Genomic DNA, 18,084 nt, shown 5'->3' on the forward strand with positions numbered 1-18,084 from the left:
ATACTATGTAGGGTACACCGGTTTTGCGTGGTGTGGAGGGGAGGAACTAAGCCCACTTGCCACAGTTGTTGAAGCCCCCATGCTCTAGAGCCTGTGCTCTGCAACTAGAGAAGAAGGCCCATGCACCACAAAGAAGAGACAGTAGAGAAAAAATAAAATAATAAAAATATATTTTAAAATGTTATGTAAACTGTTGAGTATGTTAAATAGTACCCTTCAACTTAATGGGTCATGTCTACTTTCATTGGAGAAGGAAATGACTCCAGTACTCTAGCCTGGAAAATCCCATGGACGGAGGAGCCTGGTAGGCTACAGTCCATGGGGTAGCAAAGAGTTGGGCACGACCGAGGGACTTCACTTTCACTTTTCACTTTCAGGCATTGGAGAAGGAAATGGCAACCCGCTACAGTATTCTTGCCTGGAGAATTCCAGGGACAGAGGAGCCTGATGGGCTGCAGTCTATGGGGTCACACAGAGTTGGCCACGACTGACGTGACTTAGCAGCAGCAGCTACTTTCATTAATCTTCAAAAAACAATCCTTCGCTATCAAAGTAAATCAGTATTTTGAATGTGCTTCTCTTTATGCTGTTATTAGAGCTGGAAGCAAACAATAGGAAGCTGTTTATTTTAAAATACAAACTACAACCCCAAATTTTAATATGTATGTTGTTTAATATTTGGCTGCTTTCAATTTTTAACTGTATAAACATCAAATAATTACATTTCATAAAAATGGAAAGTAAAAAGATGCACTTTCTATTACATTGTCAAAGCATTTACTAACTTGTGAAATCCAATTTGAATTGATCTTAATACAGGATTTCTTGTTATAACACTATAATATTGTACCTTAAGTGTATACATTGAACAACAGCCTCTGAAAACAATGGCCTTTCAAAACACTTCCTACATTTTCCCATAGAAGGAAAGTCAGTCCATCTTTAAATATTTTGCGGAATCTCTGACCACATATACTTTGTTAGATCTGTGTGTCATATGGTGGTTTGGAGTTGTTTGTTTCTGTATTTTTTAGTTATATGTAGACATGGTTCCATATAGGAAAAGGAGTACGTCAAGGCTGTATATTGTCACCCTGCTTATTTAACTTCTATGCAGAGTACATCATGAGAAACGCTGGACTGGAAGCAACATAAGCTGGAATCAAGATTGCCGGGAGAAATATCAATAACCTCAGATATGCAGATGACACCACCCTTATGGCAGAAAGTGAAGAGGAACTCAAAAGTCTCTTGATGAAAGTGAAAGAGGAGAGTGAAAAAGTTAGCTTAAAGCTCAACATTCAGAAAATGAAGATCATGGCATCTGGTCCCATCACTTCATGGGAAATAGATGGGGAAACAGTGGAAACAGCGTCAGACTTTATTATTTTGGGCTCCAAAATCACTGCAGATGGTGACTGCAGCCATGAAATTAAAAGACGCTTACTCCTTGGAAGAAAAGTTATGACCAACCTAGATAGCATATTCAAAAGCAGAGACATTACTTTGCCGACTAAGGTCCGTCTAGTCAAGACTATGGTTTTTCCAGTGGTCATGTATGGATATGAGAGTTGAACTGTGAAGAAGGCTGAGAGCCGAAAAATTGATGCTTTTGAACTGTGGTGTTGGAGAAGACTCTTGGGAGTCCTTGGACTGCAAGGAGATCCACCCAGTCCATTCTGAAGGAGATTAGCCCTGGGATTTCTTTGGAGGGAGTGATGCTAAAGCTGAAACTCCAGTACTTTGGCCACCTCATGTGAAGAACTGACTCATTGGAAAAGACTCTGATGCTGGGAGGGATTGGGGGCAGGAGGAGAAGCAGACGACAGAGGATGAGATGGCTGGATGGCATCACTGACTCGATGGACGTGAATCTGAGTGAACTCCGGAGTTGGTGATGGACAGGGAGGCTTGGCGTGCTGCAATTCATGGGGTCACAAAGAGTTGGACATGACTGAGTGACTCAACTGAACTGAACTGAAACATTTTAATGTGCTGGTTAAATGTATAGTCAAATACAAGAGAAACATACTATATGTTGTTTCTTCATTCATACCAACAATTTCCTTGAAAACTCCTACAGTGTTTAATTTGGAGGCAGCTTTAGACTATTCTCTTGGTGAAAACTACTTGCTGAGCCATTTTAATAGGTAATAATGTCAGAGAAGCAGATTCAGTATATTGTATTATATGTTCTTACATGTAATTATCCTAAATAACTCAAAGTAAAACAATGGAAATACATATGGAACTATAAATTCCTACTTACATGATTTAATTATATCAGGATACATAAACTGAACTTGAACTTATTTTAATGTAGACACACTAGCCATTTTAGTCCATTTTACTGTTTATGTTAAAATAACATTTCTTTCCTAAATATTATTTTCTTGACCATGGTGCACTATTGGTGGGAATACAAACTGGTACAGCCACTATGAATAATAGTATAAAGTTTCTCAAAAATTTTAAACATATGTTCCAGTGATCCAACCAAATATATATATACACAGAAAAAGAAAACAGGACTTTAAAGAGGTATCTGCACTCCCATGTTCACTGTAGCATTTTTCAAAATAGCCAAGACATAAAAACTATCTAAGTATCTATCAACAGACAAATAAAGAAAATGTGGTATATATATTCACAATGAAATATTATTCAGCCACAAAGATAAAGAAATCTTGCCATTTTCAACAACATGAATAAATCTGAAAGACACATTATATTAAGTGAAATAAGTGAGACACATAAAGAGAAATATTGTGTGATCTCACTTACATGTTAACAGTGTTTGCCAAGGGCTGTGCTTTGGGGGGAACTGAAAGATGTCTGTCAAAGGATTCAAGCTTTCAGCTATAAGATGAATAAATTCTGTGTAGCTAATGTACAGTATAGTGAATATAGTTAATAATTTAAATATGCTTGAAATTTGCTGAGAAAGTAGTTCTTTTTTCCTACTGTAATTATTTTAAAATTTAAATTATTTATTTTAATTGGAGGCTAATTATTTTACAATACTGTAGTGGTTTTTGCCATACATCAACATGAAATTTCTAAGTGTTCTTAACACACACACACAAAGTAAACATGGTAGCTCAGCTGGTAAATATTCCCCTACAATGCGGGAGACCCGAGTTCAATTCCTGGCTCAGGAAGTTCCCCTGGAGAAGGGATAGGCTACCCACTCCAGTTCATGGGCTTCTGTGGTGGCTCAGATGGTAAAGAGTCCTCCTGCATTGTGGGAGACCTGGGTTTGATCCATGGTTTGGGAAGATCCCCTGGAGAAGGGTATGGCAACCCACTCCAGTATTCTTGCCTGGAGAATCCCCGTGGACAAAGGAGCCTGGTGGGCTATTGTCCATGGGGTCGCAAAGAGTTGGACAAAACTGATCGACTAAGCATAGCACAGCACATGGTGTTGTATGTGTTAATTAGCTTGAATATGATGAATATTTCACGTTTCACGTATGGATATAAAATCATCAAGTCATACTGTTGCACACTTTCAAAATATATACTTCTGTGACTCATACTTCTACAAAACAAAAACAGAATTTAAAAAGTGGCATGTTTATTTTAACTGAGGTAGAAAGTATTTGATAATATCCAACACTTCAATTTCAATGTTGAAAATTTAAAAGTCTTAACAAAATCATAAAAAGGGGTGCTTTCTTAATCAAAACAAAGATCCCCTATAAAAGATCATCTATTTAAAAAAAACCCACAACTAAAGATCACACTCAGTGGTGAAGGACAGAAAGCTTTCCTTAGTGATCAAGAACAAAATAAGCATGTAGACTCTCCCCCTTCTATTCAACACTGTATTTGATGTTATATTCATGAAAATTAGCCAAGATAAAGAAATAAAAGGCAACCAAATTGGATAGGAAGAAGAAAACCTATCTTTACTCACAGAACTTATGTACAGAAAATCCAAAAGATTCCATAAAAAAAAGAAATGTTAGAGCTAGTAAGCATTCAACAAAATTTCAGGATACAAAGCCAACACACAATAATCAGTGGTATATCTACAAATCAGTAATAAATAATCAAAAAGAAAGAAAACCAAGGAATCCCTCCAAAAACCAAAAAGCACCCCCAAATCAGACAAGACACTGATGCTGATGCTGTGAAATATATATATATAGGCATATATATCCACCTGCAATGCAGGAGACCCTGGTTCAATCCCTGGTTTGGGAAGATCCCCTGGAGAAGGCAAAGGCTACCCACTCCAGTATTCTGGCCTGGAGAATTCCATGGATTGTATAGCCCAAAGGGTTGCAAAGTGTGGAACACGACTGAGCAACTTAGACTTTCACTATTGCATTGAAGCTACAGACTATTTTAAGTATTAACAAAGTACTCTTCTAATACCTGAACACAGGATGTTTTCCTACTTACCTATGTCTTCTTTAATTTCTTTGAGCAATGTTTTGTAACAGTCAGTATGTGTGTTGCACTTCTTGTTTAAATATATTCATAAGCATTTTATTCTTTTAATTCTAATGTAAATGGAATGATTTTCTTCATTTCCTTTTTGTTGCTTATTACAGATTGGTAGATATACCACCGATTATTGTATGTTGGCTTTGTATCCTGAAACTTAGTTGAATCTGTTTATTAGCTCTAACATTTTTGAAATATCAATAGCACTTTTTGCTGAAATAAAAAAGCTAAACTGTAAAACTTACATAGAATTGCAAAGGACCTTGAATAGCCAAAACAGTCTTGATAAAGAACGAGATTAGAAAACTTATACTTCTCAATTTCAAAACTACCAAATTCTGTGATACTAGCAAAGGATAGATATACAGAAGAATACAATACAATTGTGAGTAATGGTGAATTTATTTTTTACAAGATGCTATGAAAAATTGGGAACGAAGTCTCTTTTCCATTAGTACTGTTGAGATAACTGGATATTCACATGCAAGTTGAATTCAACTTGCAATACGTAGAAAAAGTAACTTAGATTGAAAAATTCAACCTAATACCTAAAGCTATTTTTTAAAAACTGTTACAAAAAACACAGGGGCAGATACTCATGACTTTCAATTTGGCAAACAGACAATACCAAAACATAAACAATGAAAAAAGAGATAAATTGAATGTGATCAAAAATATAAACCTTTGTCTATGAAAAAGTACTATCAAGAAAGTGAAAATACAACCTACAAAATAGATGAAAATGTCATATATATATATATATATATAATAAAGGGCTTGTATCTAGGATATATAAAATTCTTACAACTGAACAAAATAAACAACTGACTTAAAAATGGGTAAAGGAGTTGTACCAATGTGCAACAATTCTCCGAAGTTGTAGTACCAATGTGCAATAACCACAAGAAAAGATGCTCAGTATCATTAGTCACTGTTGTTTTTGTTGTTCAGTCACTAAGTCACTATAGCATGCCAGGCTCCTCTGTGCTCAACTATCTCCCAGAGTTTGTTCAGACACATGCCCATTAAATCAGTGATGCTAACTAACCATCTTATCCTCCACAGCCCCTTTCTCCTTTTGCCTTCAATATTCCCCAACATTAGGGTATTTTGCAATGAGTTGGCTATTCAAATCAGGTAGCTAAAGTATTGGAGCTTCATCTTCGTCCTTCCAATGAATATTCAGGGTTGATTTCTTTTAGTCCAAGGGAATCTCAAGAGTCTTCCATAGCACCACAATTCAAAAGCATCAATTCTTTGGCCCTCAGACTTCTTTACGGTACAAATCTCACATCTGAACATGACTACTGGGAAAACCATAGCTTTGACTATACTGACCTTTGTTAGCAAAGTGATGTCTCTGCATTTTAATATGCTGTCTGTGTGTGTGCGAAATTGCTTCAGTCTTGTCTGACTCTTTGTGACCCTGAACTGTAGCCCACAAAGCTCCTCTGTCCATGGGATTCTCCAGGCAAGAATACTGGAGTGGGTTGTCATGTCCTCCTCCAGGGGATCTTCCCAGCCCAGGGACTGAACTGCCATCTCTTATGTCTTCTGCATTCTTTATCACTAGTGCCACCTGGGAATCCCAAAACGCTGTCTAGGTTTTTAATTTCATAGCTTTCCTTCCAAGAAGCAAACATATTTTAATTTCATGGCTGCAGTCACCATCCACAGTGATTTTAGAGCCCAACAAAATAAAATCTGTCACTGCTCTCACTTTTTCCCCTTCTATTTGCAATGAAGCTGTGGGACTGGATGCCATAATTTTTTTTTTTTTTTTTATTTTTTTTTTTTTTGGATGCCATAATTTTTAATATGGAGTTTCAAGCCAGTCTTTTCATTCTCCTCTTTCACCTCCATCAAGAGGCTGTTAAGTCCTTTCCCTTTCTGCCATTAGAGTGGTATCATCTGCATGTCTGAAGTTGTTGATATTTCTCCCTGCAAACTTGATTTCAGGTTGTGATTCATCCAGCTTGGCATTTTTGCATGATGCTCTCTGCATAGAAGTTGAATAAGCAGGGTGATAATATACAGTCTTGACGTGCTCCTTTCCCAATTTAGAACCAATCAGTTGTTCCATGTCCAGTTCTAACTGTTGCCTCTTGACCTGCATACAGATTTCTCAGGAGTCAGGTAAGGTGGTTTGGTATTTCTATCTCTTTAAGAATTTTCCACAGCTTTTTGTGATCTACACAGTCAGGGCTTAGTGTGGTCAATGAAGCAGAAGCAGATGTTTTTTTGAAACTCCCTTCATGATCCAATGAATGTTGGCAATTTGATCTCTAGTTCCTCTGTCTCTTTGAAACTCTGTACATCTGGAAGTTCTCAGTACACGTACTACTGAAGCCTAGCTTGAAGGATTTTAGGCATAACCTTGCTAATCTGTAAATGAGTGCAAATGTACAGCAGTTGGAATATTCTTTTGCATTGTCCTTTTTTGGGATTGAAATGAAAACTGACCTATTCCAGTCCTGTGGCCATTCCTGAGTTTCCAAATTTGCTGACATATTGAGTACAGCACTTTAACAGCATCATCTTTTGGATTTTAAATAGTTCAGCTGGAATTCTATCATCTCCACAAGCTTTGTTTGTAGTAATGCTTCTTAAGGTCCACTTGACTTCACACTCCAGGATGTCTGGCCTAGGTGAGTGACTACAATATCATAGTTATTCGAGTCATTAAGACCTTTCTGATCTTCCCAGGTGGCTCAATGGAAAGAATCTGCCTGCCAGTGCAGGAGATGTGCCTTTGATTCCTGGGTTAGGAAGATTCCCTGGAGGAGGAAATGAGAGTTGGACCATAAAGAAAGCTGAGTTCTGAGGAACTGATGCTTTTGAATTGTGGTGCTAGAGAAGACACTTGAAAATTCCTTGGACAGCAAGGACATCAAACCAGTCAATTCTGAAGGAAATCAATTCTGAACATTCATTGGAAGAGCTTATGCTAAAGCTGAAGCTCCAATAATTTGGCCACCTGATGTGAAGAGCCAACTCACTGGAAAAGACCCTGATGCTGGGAAAGATTGAGGGCAGGAGGAGAAGTGGGTGACAGGGGATGAGACGGTTGGATGGTATCACTGCTCCAGTGGACAGAAGTTTGAGCAAACTTCAAGTGATAGTGAAGGACAGGGAAGCCTACGGTTCACGGGGTCGCCAACAGTCAGATATGACTTAGCTACTGAACAACAACAGAAGGAGAAGAGAGAGAGAAAGGAACTGAGAAAATATTTGAAGAGAAAATAGTCAAAAACCTCACTAACATGGGAAAGAAAATACTCAAGGATGAGGAAGTGCTGAGAGTCCCAAACAGGGTATGCCAAGGAGGAAACTTGCCAAGACACTTAGTAATCAAGTCAACAAAAATTAAAACAAGGAGAAAATATTAAAGGCAACAAGGGAAAAGCAACAAGTAACATACAAGAGAATATTCTTAAGGACATCAGATGATTTTTCAGCACAAACTCTAAAGGCCAGAAGAGAGATATTTAAAGCGTTGAAATGGTAATGTCATCCCAATTTTACAGCTGAGGAAATTGAGGCTTAAACAATTTAGTAAGAGACATTCAGGAATTAGGGCTTGAAGTATTAATGTTAATTCTCAGGTACATTTCTGATAGATTCTCTGAGAAGTTTATTGAGCTTTTTTTTTAAAAAAAAAGTCACAAAACTTTAGAGTTAAGGAGCATTGATGATTCTTGATGCTGTTAAAGTGTTTCACTCAATATATCAGCAAATTTGGAAAAGTCAGCAATGGCCACAAGATGGGAAAATGTCAGTTTTCATTCCAGTAACAAAGAAGAGTAATGCCAAAGGATGTTCAAACTACCTTACAATTGTGACATTTCACATGCTATAAAAGTTATGCTCAAAGTCCTTCAAGTTAGACTTCAGCAGCATATTAATTAAGAACTTCCAGATTTCAATTTATATACAAGCTGTGTTTAGAAAGGGAAGACGAGCCAGAGATCAAATAACCAACATCCATTAGATCATATAAAAAGCAACAAAATTCCAGAAAAACATCTCTTTCTGATTCACTGACTACATTAAAGCTTCGATTCTGTGGATCACAACAAACTGTGGAAAATTCTTAAAGAGGTGGGAGTACCAGACCACATCTTGAGAAATCTGTGTACAGGTCAAGAGGCAACAGTTAGAATCTTATAACTGACTGGTTCAAACTGGAAAGGAGTACAACAAAGCTGTATATTTTCCCACCTTGCTTATTTGTCTTATATGTAGATTACATTATGGGAAATGCCAGGACGGGTGAGTCGCAAGCTGGAATCAAGGTTCAGTTAAGTTCAGTCGCTCAGTCGTGTCCGACTCTATGTGACCCCATGAATTACAGCACGCCAGGCCTCCCTGTCCATCACCAACTCCTGGAGTCCACCTAAACCCATGTCCATTGAGTTGGTGATGCCATCCAGCCATATCATCTTCTGCCGTCCCCTTCTCCTCCTGCTCTCAATCGTTCCCAGCAGAACGGTCTTTTTAAATGAGTCAGCTCTTCCCATCAGGTGGCCAAAGTATTGGAGTTGCAGCTTCAACATCAGTCCTTCCAATGAACACCCAGGACTGATCTCCTTTAGGATGGACTGGTTGGATGTCCTTGCAGTCCAAGGGACTCTCAAGAGTCTTCTCCAACACCACAGTCCAAAAGCATCAATTCTTCTGTGCTCAGCTTTCTTTAGGTCCAACTCTCACATCCATACATGACCACTGGAAAAACCATAGCCTTGACTAGATGGACCCTTTGTTGACAAAGTAATGTCTCTGCTTTTTAATATGCTGTCTAGGTTGGTCACAACTTTCCTTCCAAGGAATAAGCGCCTTTTAACTTCATGGCTGCAATCACCATCTGCAGTGATTTTGGAGCCCAGAAAAATAAAGTCTGACACTGTTTCCACTGTTTCCCCATCTATTTCCCATGAAGTGATGGGACCAGATGCCATGATCTTAGTGTTCTGAATGTTGAGCTTTAAGCCAACTTTTTCACTCTCCTCTTTCACTTTCATCAAGAGGCTCTTTAGTTCTTCTTCACTTTTTGCCATAAGTGTGGTATCATCTGCATATCTGAGGTTATTGATATTTCTCCCAGCAATCTTGATTCCAGTTTGTGCTTCCTCCAGCCCAGCGTTTCTCATGATGTACTCTGCATATAAGTTAAATAAGCAGGGTGACAATACACTGCCTTAACATACTCCTTTTCCTATTTGGACCAGTCCGTTGTTCCATGTCCAGTTCTAACTGTTGCTTCCTGATCTGCATATAGGTTTCTCAAGAGGCAGGTCAGGTGGTCTGGTATTCCCATCTCTTTCAGACTTTTCTGCAGTTTATTGTTATCCAGACAGTCAAAGGCTTTGGCATAGTCAATAAATCAGAAATAAATGTTTTTCTGGAACTCACTTGCTTTTTTGATGATCCAGTGGATGTTGGCAATTTGATCTCTGGTTCCTCTGCCTTTTCTAAAACCAGCTTGAACATCTAGAAGTTCATGGTTCATGTATTGCTGAAGCTTGACTTGAAGAATTTTGAGCATTACTTTACTAGCATGTGAAATGAGTGCAATTGTGAATCAAGGTTGCCAGGAGAAATATCAACAACCTCAGATATGCAGATGATACCACTATAATGGCAGAAAGTGGAGAGAAACTAAACAGTCTCTTGATGAGGGTGAAAGAGAAGAGTGAAAAGCTGGATTTAAACTCAATATTCAAAAAATTAAGATCATGGCATCTGGCCCCATCTCTTCATGGCAAATAGAAGGGGAAAAAATGAAAACTGACAGATTTTATTATCTTGGGCTCCAAAATCATGGCAGATGGTGACTGCAGCCATGAAATTAAAAGAGGCTTGTTCCTTGGGAGGAAAGTTATGACAAATCTAGACAATGTATTAAAAAGCAGACGTAATTCGGCAACAAAGATCCGTATAGTCAAAGCTATGGTTTTTCCAGTGGTCATGTATGGATGTGAGAGTTAGCCTGTAAAGAAAGTTGAGTACCAAAGAATGGATGTTTTTGAATTGTGGGGGCAGAGAAGACTCTTGAGAGTCTCTTGGACTGCAAGATCAAACCAGTCGATCCTAAAGGAAATCAACTGAATATTTATTTGGAAAGACTGATGCTGAAGCTGAAATTCCAAAACTTTGGCTATCTGATGTGAAAAGCCAACTCATTGGAAAAGACTTTGATGCTAGGAAAGACTGAAGGCAAAAGAAGGGGTGGTAGGGGATGAGATGATTACACTGCATCACCAACTCAATGGACGAGAATTTGAGCAAACTCTGGGCGATAGTGTAGGACAGAGGAGCCTTCAATCCATGAAGTTGCAAAGAGTCTGACACACTTAGTGACTGAACAACAAAACAACAATATTTCTTAGTCTAATTCTTATCATACGACACTACCATCCCACTGCTGGGCATACACGCTGAGGAAACCAGAACTGAAAGAGACATGTGTACTCCAATGTTCATCACAGCACAGTTTACAGTAACTAGGACATGGAAGCAACCTAAATGTCTATCAGCAGATGAATGGGTAAGAAAGCTTTGGTATATATATATGTATATATACACAATATGGAATATTACCCAGCTATTAAAAAGAATGCATATAAATCAGTTTGAGAGGTGGATGAAACTGGAGCCTATGATGCAGAGTGAAGTAAGTCAGAAAGAAAAACACCAATACAGTATATTAATGTGTATATATGGAATTTAGAAAGATGGTAATGACCACCTTATATGCAAGATAGCAAAAGAGACACAGATATAAAGAACAGACTTTTGGACTCTGTGGGAGAAGGCAAGGGTGGGATGATTTGAGAGAATAGCGTTGAAACATGTATATTACCATATGTGAAACAGATCACCAGTCCAAGATCAATGCATGAAACAGGGCACTCAAAGCCGGTGCAATGGACAACCCTGAAGGATGGAATCGGGAGGGAAGTAGGAGGGGTTTCAGGATGGGGAACACATTACACCCATGGCTGATTCATGTCAGTTCAGTTCAGTCGCTCAGTCGTGTCCGACTCTTTGTGACCCCATGAACCGCAGCATGCCAGGCCTCCCTGTCCATCACCAACTCCTGGAGTCCACCCAAACCCATGTCCATTGAGTCGGTGATGCCATCCAACCATCTCATCCTCTGTTGTCCCCTTCTCCTCCCACCCTCAATCTTTCCCAGCATCAGGGTCCTTTCAAATGAGTCAGTTCTTTGTATCAGGTGGCCAAAGTATTGGAGTTGCAGCTTCAACATTAGTCCTTCCAATGAACACCCAGGACTGATCTCCTTTAAGACGGTTGAATCTCCTTGTAGTCCAAGGGACTTTCAAGAGTCTTCTCCAACACCACAGTTCAAAAGCATCAATTCTTCCGTGCTCAGCTTTCTTTAGGTCCAACTCTCACATCCATACATGACCAGTGGAAAAACCATAGCCTTGACTAGACGGACCTTTGTTGACAAAGTAATGTCTGCTTTTTAATATGCTGTCTAGGTTGGTCATAACTTTCCTTTCAAGGAGTAAGTGTCTTTTAATTTCAAGGCTGCAATCACCATCTGCAGTGATTTTGGAGCCCAGAAAAATAAAGTCAGCCACTGTTTCCACTGTTTCCCCATCTATTTCCCATGAAGTAATGGGACTGGATGCCATGATCTTCGTTTTCTGAATGTTGAGCTTTAAGCCAACTTTTTCACTCTCCTCCTTTACTTTCATCAAGAGGCTCTTTAGTTCTTCTTCACTTTCTGCCATAAGTGTGGTGTCATCTGCATATCTGAGGTTATTGATATTTCTCCCAGCAATCTTGATTCCAGTTTGTGCTTCCTCCAGGCCAGCATTTCTCATGATGTATTCTGCATATAAGTTAAATAAGCACGGTAACAATATACAGCCTTAATGTACTCTTCTTCCTATTTGGAACCAGTCTGTTCCTTGTCCGGTTCTAACTGTTGCTTACTGACCTGCATACAGATTTCTCAAGAGGCAGGTCAGGTGGTCTGATATTCCCATCTCTTTCAGAATTTTCCACAGTTTATTGTGATCCACACAGTCAAAGGCTTTGGCATAGGCAATAAATCAGAAATAGATGTTTTTCTGGAACTCTCTTGCTTTTTCCATGATCCAGCGGATGTTGGCAATTTGATCTCTGGTTCCTCTGCCTTTTCTAAAACCAGTTTGAACATCTGGAAGTTCATGGTTCACGTACTGCTGAAGCCTGGCTTGGAGAATTTTGAGCATGATTCATGTCAATGTATGGCAAAAATCACTACATTATTATAAAGTAATTAGTCTCCAACTAAAATAAACATATGAAATTAAAAAAATTTTTTTAAATGAAGGAATTAGTCTATAATGGCTTGAACTTATCCAAAGCAGCAAACATCTAGCCTAAGAGCACAACTCCACTGCTCCTAATTCGCTTCACTTTAAGTACTGTTTGACCTTCTCACAAATGATCTGAAGTTTGAATCTTACTTGAAGATTCCACTCTTTAGAAGGTGAAAACTTTATATGACTAATAATTATATAATAAATTTAGCTTGTAATTCTTCCAACTATTTCTTTTTGCTGTTAGCACATATGCATTTTATTGCCTACTGTCTGTGCCTGTTTTTCTTCAGTGTTTCTGGAGTTGGTGTATGTGCTTTATCTAGATCAACAATGGCACTGAGAAACATAGATTACAGTTTTCCAGAAGACAAGAGTTACACAGCGTAATGAGTGTTATGCTACTATTTCATTTAACTCCAATTTCATAGCCAACTAGTATATTTTGAATGTTTAAAACAAAGGACGTGGATTCAACACTGTGTTCTGTTCCTGTTATAAACTGAGGAATTTTGAACAATTCACTTAACCATTCAGTTTCCTTATCTCTTTAAGAAGAATGCTAAAAAAAAAATAGTAACAATAATTTAAAATAACTACAGCTAATATTTGCTATTATATACTTTTGTAGATTTTGTTGTAAGAAAATTTAAAAATTCATGCTTAAAAAGTTCTATGGAATGGAAAGCACATTTCAATTTAACTGTCAAAATAGAATACTGGAAGATGGTGACAAAGACTAGAAAATGTAATGAATTTGAATATGGTGTTTTCTGTTCAAATGGTATGTGAGTTAACACTTTTGTCTATTGTTAAAGGCAAATAAAATCATAGATTATTACAGATCAAAAAACAGCAATGAAAGTGAAAAACCTGCATCAAGAATCCTCTAGCCAACAAGGATCTTATTTATATTTGATGGAGAAATCAGATCTTTATAGGCAAACAAAACTTAAAATAATTCAGCATTATCAAACCAACTGTATAACAGATGTTAAAGAAAGTTCTCAAGGTGGAAAAGAAAAGGCCACAGCTAGACTACAAACAACAAATATTGGTGAGGATGTGGTGAAAAGGGAATTTCAGTACACTGTTGGTGGAAATGTAAATTGGTACACCCTGCATGGAAAGCAGTATGGAGGTCCATCAAAAAACTAAAATGAGAACTACCATATGATCCATCAATGCCACTTATGAGTATATAGCCAAAGAAAACAAAAATGCTAATTTGAAAAAATACACACGCCCCATTGTTTGTAACAGCATTATTTACTGCAGCATTATTATAGCCAAGATGTGGAAGCAACCTAAGTATCCACTAATGATGAAGAGATAAAGAATGGTACACATATCAATACATGCAATGAACTATTAGCCATAAAAAGAATGAAATTTGACCATTTGCTACAACAGGATGGACTGGAGGGTATTATACATAATGAAATAAGTCAGAAAGAAAAATGCTGTATGTTATCACTTATATATGGAATCTAAAAACAATCTAATGAGTATACAAAAACAGAAACAGGCTTAAAGAGAAAAAACTTGTGGTTACCAGTGGGGAGAAGGAAGGGGAAAAAGGAATAAGGGGTTGGGGTTTAAGAGGTACAAACTATTATATATAAAATAGATAAGCTACCAGGATACATTAAATAGCACAGTGAATATAGCCACTATTTTATAAAATCTTGGAATGGAATATAATCTATAAAAATATTGAATCACTGTGTTGTACACCTGAAACAACTATGATATTGTAAATCAACTATACTTCAACATAAAAATAATGATGAAGGAAACTCTGTGTTGAAGGCTATACAGGAACTCTCAGTGCTCTCTGTTCAATTTTTTATAAAGCTAAAACTGTTCCAACATCTGCTGGATCATTGAAAAAGCAATAGGCCTCAGATTCATCACCTCTTTAGAGCTGAAAATGCATTGCTTTTTATAGCTGAGTAATAGTCCACTGTGTATATGTACCACAACTTCCTTATCCATCCATTGCCAATGGATATCTAGGTTGCTTCCATGCCCTAGCTATTGTAAATAGTGCTGCAGTGACCACTGGGGTACATGTGTCTCTTTCAATTCTGGTTTCCTCAGGGTGTATGCCCAGCAGTGGAATTACTGGGTTGTATGGCAGTTCTATTGCCAGTTTTTTAAGGAATCTTCACACTGTTCTCCATAGTGGCTGTACCAGTTTGCATTCCCACCAACAGTGTAAGAGGGTTCCCCTTTCTGCACACTCTCTCCAGCATTTGTCGTTTATAAATTTTTTGATGATGGCCATTCTGACTCATGTGAGATGATACCTCATTTCAGTTTTTATTTGCATTTCTCTAATAATGAGTGATGTTGAGCCTCTTTTCATGTGTTTGTTAGCCATCTGTATCTTCTTTGGAGAAATGTTTAGTTCTTTTGCCCATGTTTTGATTGGGTTGTTTTTCTGGTATTGAGCTGCTTGAGCTCCTTGTATAGTTTGGAGATTAAGTCTTTGCTAGTATTTTCTCCCATTCTGAGGGTTGTCTTTTCACCTGGCTTAAAGTTTCTTCATTGTACAAAATATTTTAATTTAATTAAGTCCTATTTGTTTTTGTTTTTGTTTCCATTACTCTGGGAGGTGGTCATAGAGGATCTTGCTGTGATTTATGTCAGAGAGTGGTCTGCCTATGTTTTCTTCTGAGAGTTTTATATTTTCTGGTCTTACATTTAGGTCTTTAATCCACTTTGAGTTTATTTTTGTGTATGGTATTAGAAAGTGTTCTAGTTTCATTCTTTCACATGTAGTTGACCAGTTTTCCCAGCCCCACTTGTTGTAGAGACTATCTTTTCTCCATTATATATTTTTGCCTTTCAAATATAAGGTGTCCATAGGTGCACGGATTTATCTCTGGGTTTTTGATTTTGTTCCACTGATCTATATTTCTGTCTTTCTGCCAGTAACATACTGTCTTGGTGACTGTAGCTTTGTAGTATAGTCTGAAGTCAGGAAGGTTGATTCCTCTAGTTCCATTCTTATTTCTCAAGATTGCTTTGACTATTCAGGGTCTTTTGTGCTTTTCTATAAATTGTAAAATTATTTGTTTGAGTTCTGTGCAAAATACCATTGTTAGTTTGATAGATTTTGCATTGAATCTATGATTGCTTTAGGTATTATACTCATTTTCACTACATTGATTATTCCAATCCATGAACGTGGTGTATTTTTCCATCTATTTGTGTCATCTTCGATTTTTTCATATAATATAATCAGTGTTATATAGTTTTCTGGTCTTTTGTTCCCTTAGGTAAATTTATTCCTAAATATTTTATTCTTTTCATTGCAATGTTGAATGGGATTCATTCCTTAGTTTTTCTTTTTATTTTTCATTGTTAGTGTATAGGAATGCAAGGGATTTCTGTGTATTAGTTTTATATCCTGCAACTTTACTATATTCATTGTTTAGATCTAGTAATTTTCTGGTGGCATCTTTAGGGTTTTCTAGGTAGAGGATCATGTCATCTGCAAACAATAAGAGATTCTTCTTTTCCAATCTGGATTCCTTTTATTTCCTTTTTTCCTCCAATTTCTGTGGCTAAGGCTTCCAGAACAATGTTGAATAGTAGTGGTTAAAGTGGATACCCTTGTCTTGTTCCTGATTGTAGAGGAAATGCTTTCAGTTTTTTGCCATTGAAGATGTTTGCTGTGGATCTGTTGTATGTGGCTTTTATTATGTTGAGGTATGTCCCTTCTCTGCCTGCTTTCTGGTATATCATAAATGGGTGTTGAATTTTGTCAAAGGCTTTATCTGCATCAATTGAGATAATCATATGGCTTTTATCTTTCAATTTGTTAATATGGTGTATCATGTTGATTGATTTATGAATATTGAAGAATCCTTTCATCCCTGGAATAAAGCACACTTGATCATGATGTATAATCTTTTTAATATGTTGTTGGATTCTGTTTGCTACAATTTTGTTGAGGGTTTTTGCATCTATGTTCATCAGTGATATTGCTGTGCAGTTTTTTTTGTTTTTTGTTTTTTTTCGTGGCATCTTTGGTTTTGGTATCAGTGTGATGGTGGCCTCATAGAATGAGTTCAGATTGGGAGAAAATAATAGCAAATGAAACAAAGAATATTAGAAAAATGAACCACCCAATCAAAAATTAGCAGAAGAACTAAACAGACATTTCTCCAAAGAAGACACACAGATGGCTAATAAACACATGAAAAGATGCTCAATTTCACTCATTTTTAGAGAAATTCAAATCATAACCACAAAGAGGTATCATCTTATGCTGGTCAGAATGGCCATCATCAAAGAGTCTATAAACCATAAATGCTGGAGAGGGTGTTGAGAAAAGGGAACCCTCTTGCACTGTTGGTGGGAATGCAAACTAGTACAGCCACTATGGAGAAAAGTGTGGAGATTCCTTTAAAAACTGGGACTAGAACTGTAATATGACCTAGCAATCTCATTGTTGGGCAGACACCTTGAAGAAACCAGAAGTGAAAGAAACACATGTACCCCAATGTTTATTGCAGCACTATTTACAATAACTAGGACATGGAAGCAACCTAGATGTCCATTGGCAGATGAATGGATAAGGAAGTTGTGGTACATATACACAGTGAAATATTACTCAGCTATAAAAAAGAACACATTTGAGTCAGTTCTAATGAGGTTGATGAAACTGTAGCCTGTTATACAGAGTGCAGCAAGTCAGAAAGAGAAATACAAATACTGTATATTAATGCATATATATGGAATTTATAAAGATGGTACCAATGACCCAATGTGCAGAGCAGCAAAGCAGATACAAATACAAAGAACAGACTCTTGATCTCAGTGGGAGAAGGTGAGGGTGGGATAATTTGAGAGAATGGCTTTGAAACATGTATTTTACCATATAGATGACCAAAGACATTCAATGCATGAGGCAGGGTACCCAAAGCCAGAGCTCTGCAACTACTCAGATGGATAGGTTGGGGAGGGAATTAGGAGAGGGGTTCAGAATGGGGAGACACACATATACCCATGGCTGACTCATGTTGATGTATGGTAAAAATCATCACAATATTGTAACTTTCCTCCAATTAAAATAAATTAATTTTAAAAAATATTGTAAATCTCCTAAATGTTCATGCATAGTTGATTATTTGAATGAACTATGCCACATCCACACAATGTATCTGTAAAAAATAATAAATATATCTGTATTCATAGGGAAAGATTTCTAGAATATATTGTTGGCTGAAAAAAAGCACATTGTAAATGTGTATACATTACACCAATCATTTTATTT

General features: G+C 37.3%; 1 protein-coding gene across 1 annotated transcript in view; it reads right to left on the minus strand.

Moving 5' to 3' along the window:
• LOC128060038 (phospholipid-transporting ATPase ABCA3-like) overlaps window positions 1-18,084 on the minus strand; it is a 212,443-nt gene that overhangs the window by 174,519 nt on the left and 19,840 nt on the right. The window lies entirely within an intron of this gene.

This window comes from Budorcas taxicolor, chromosome 2 (assembly GCF_023091745.1).
Source record: "Budorcas taxicolor isolate Tak-1 chromosome 2, Takin1.1, whole genome shotgun sequence".
Taxonomy (NCBI): domain Eukaryota; kingdom Metazoa; phylum Chordata; class Mammalia; order Artiodactyla; family Bovidae; genus Budorcas; species Budorcas taxicolor.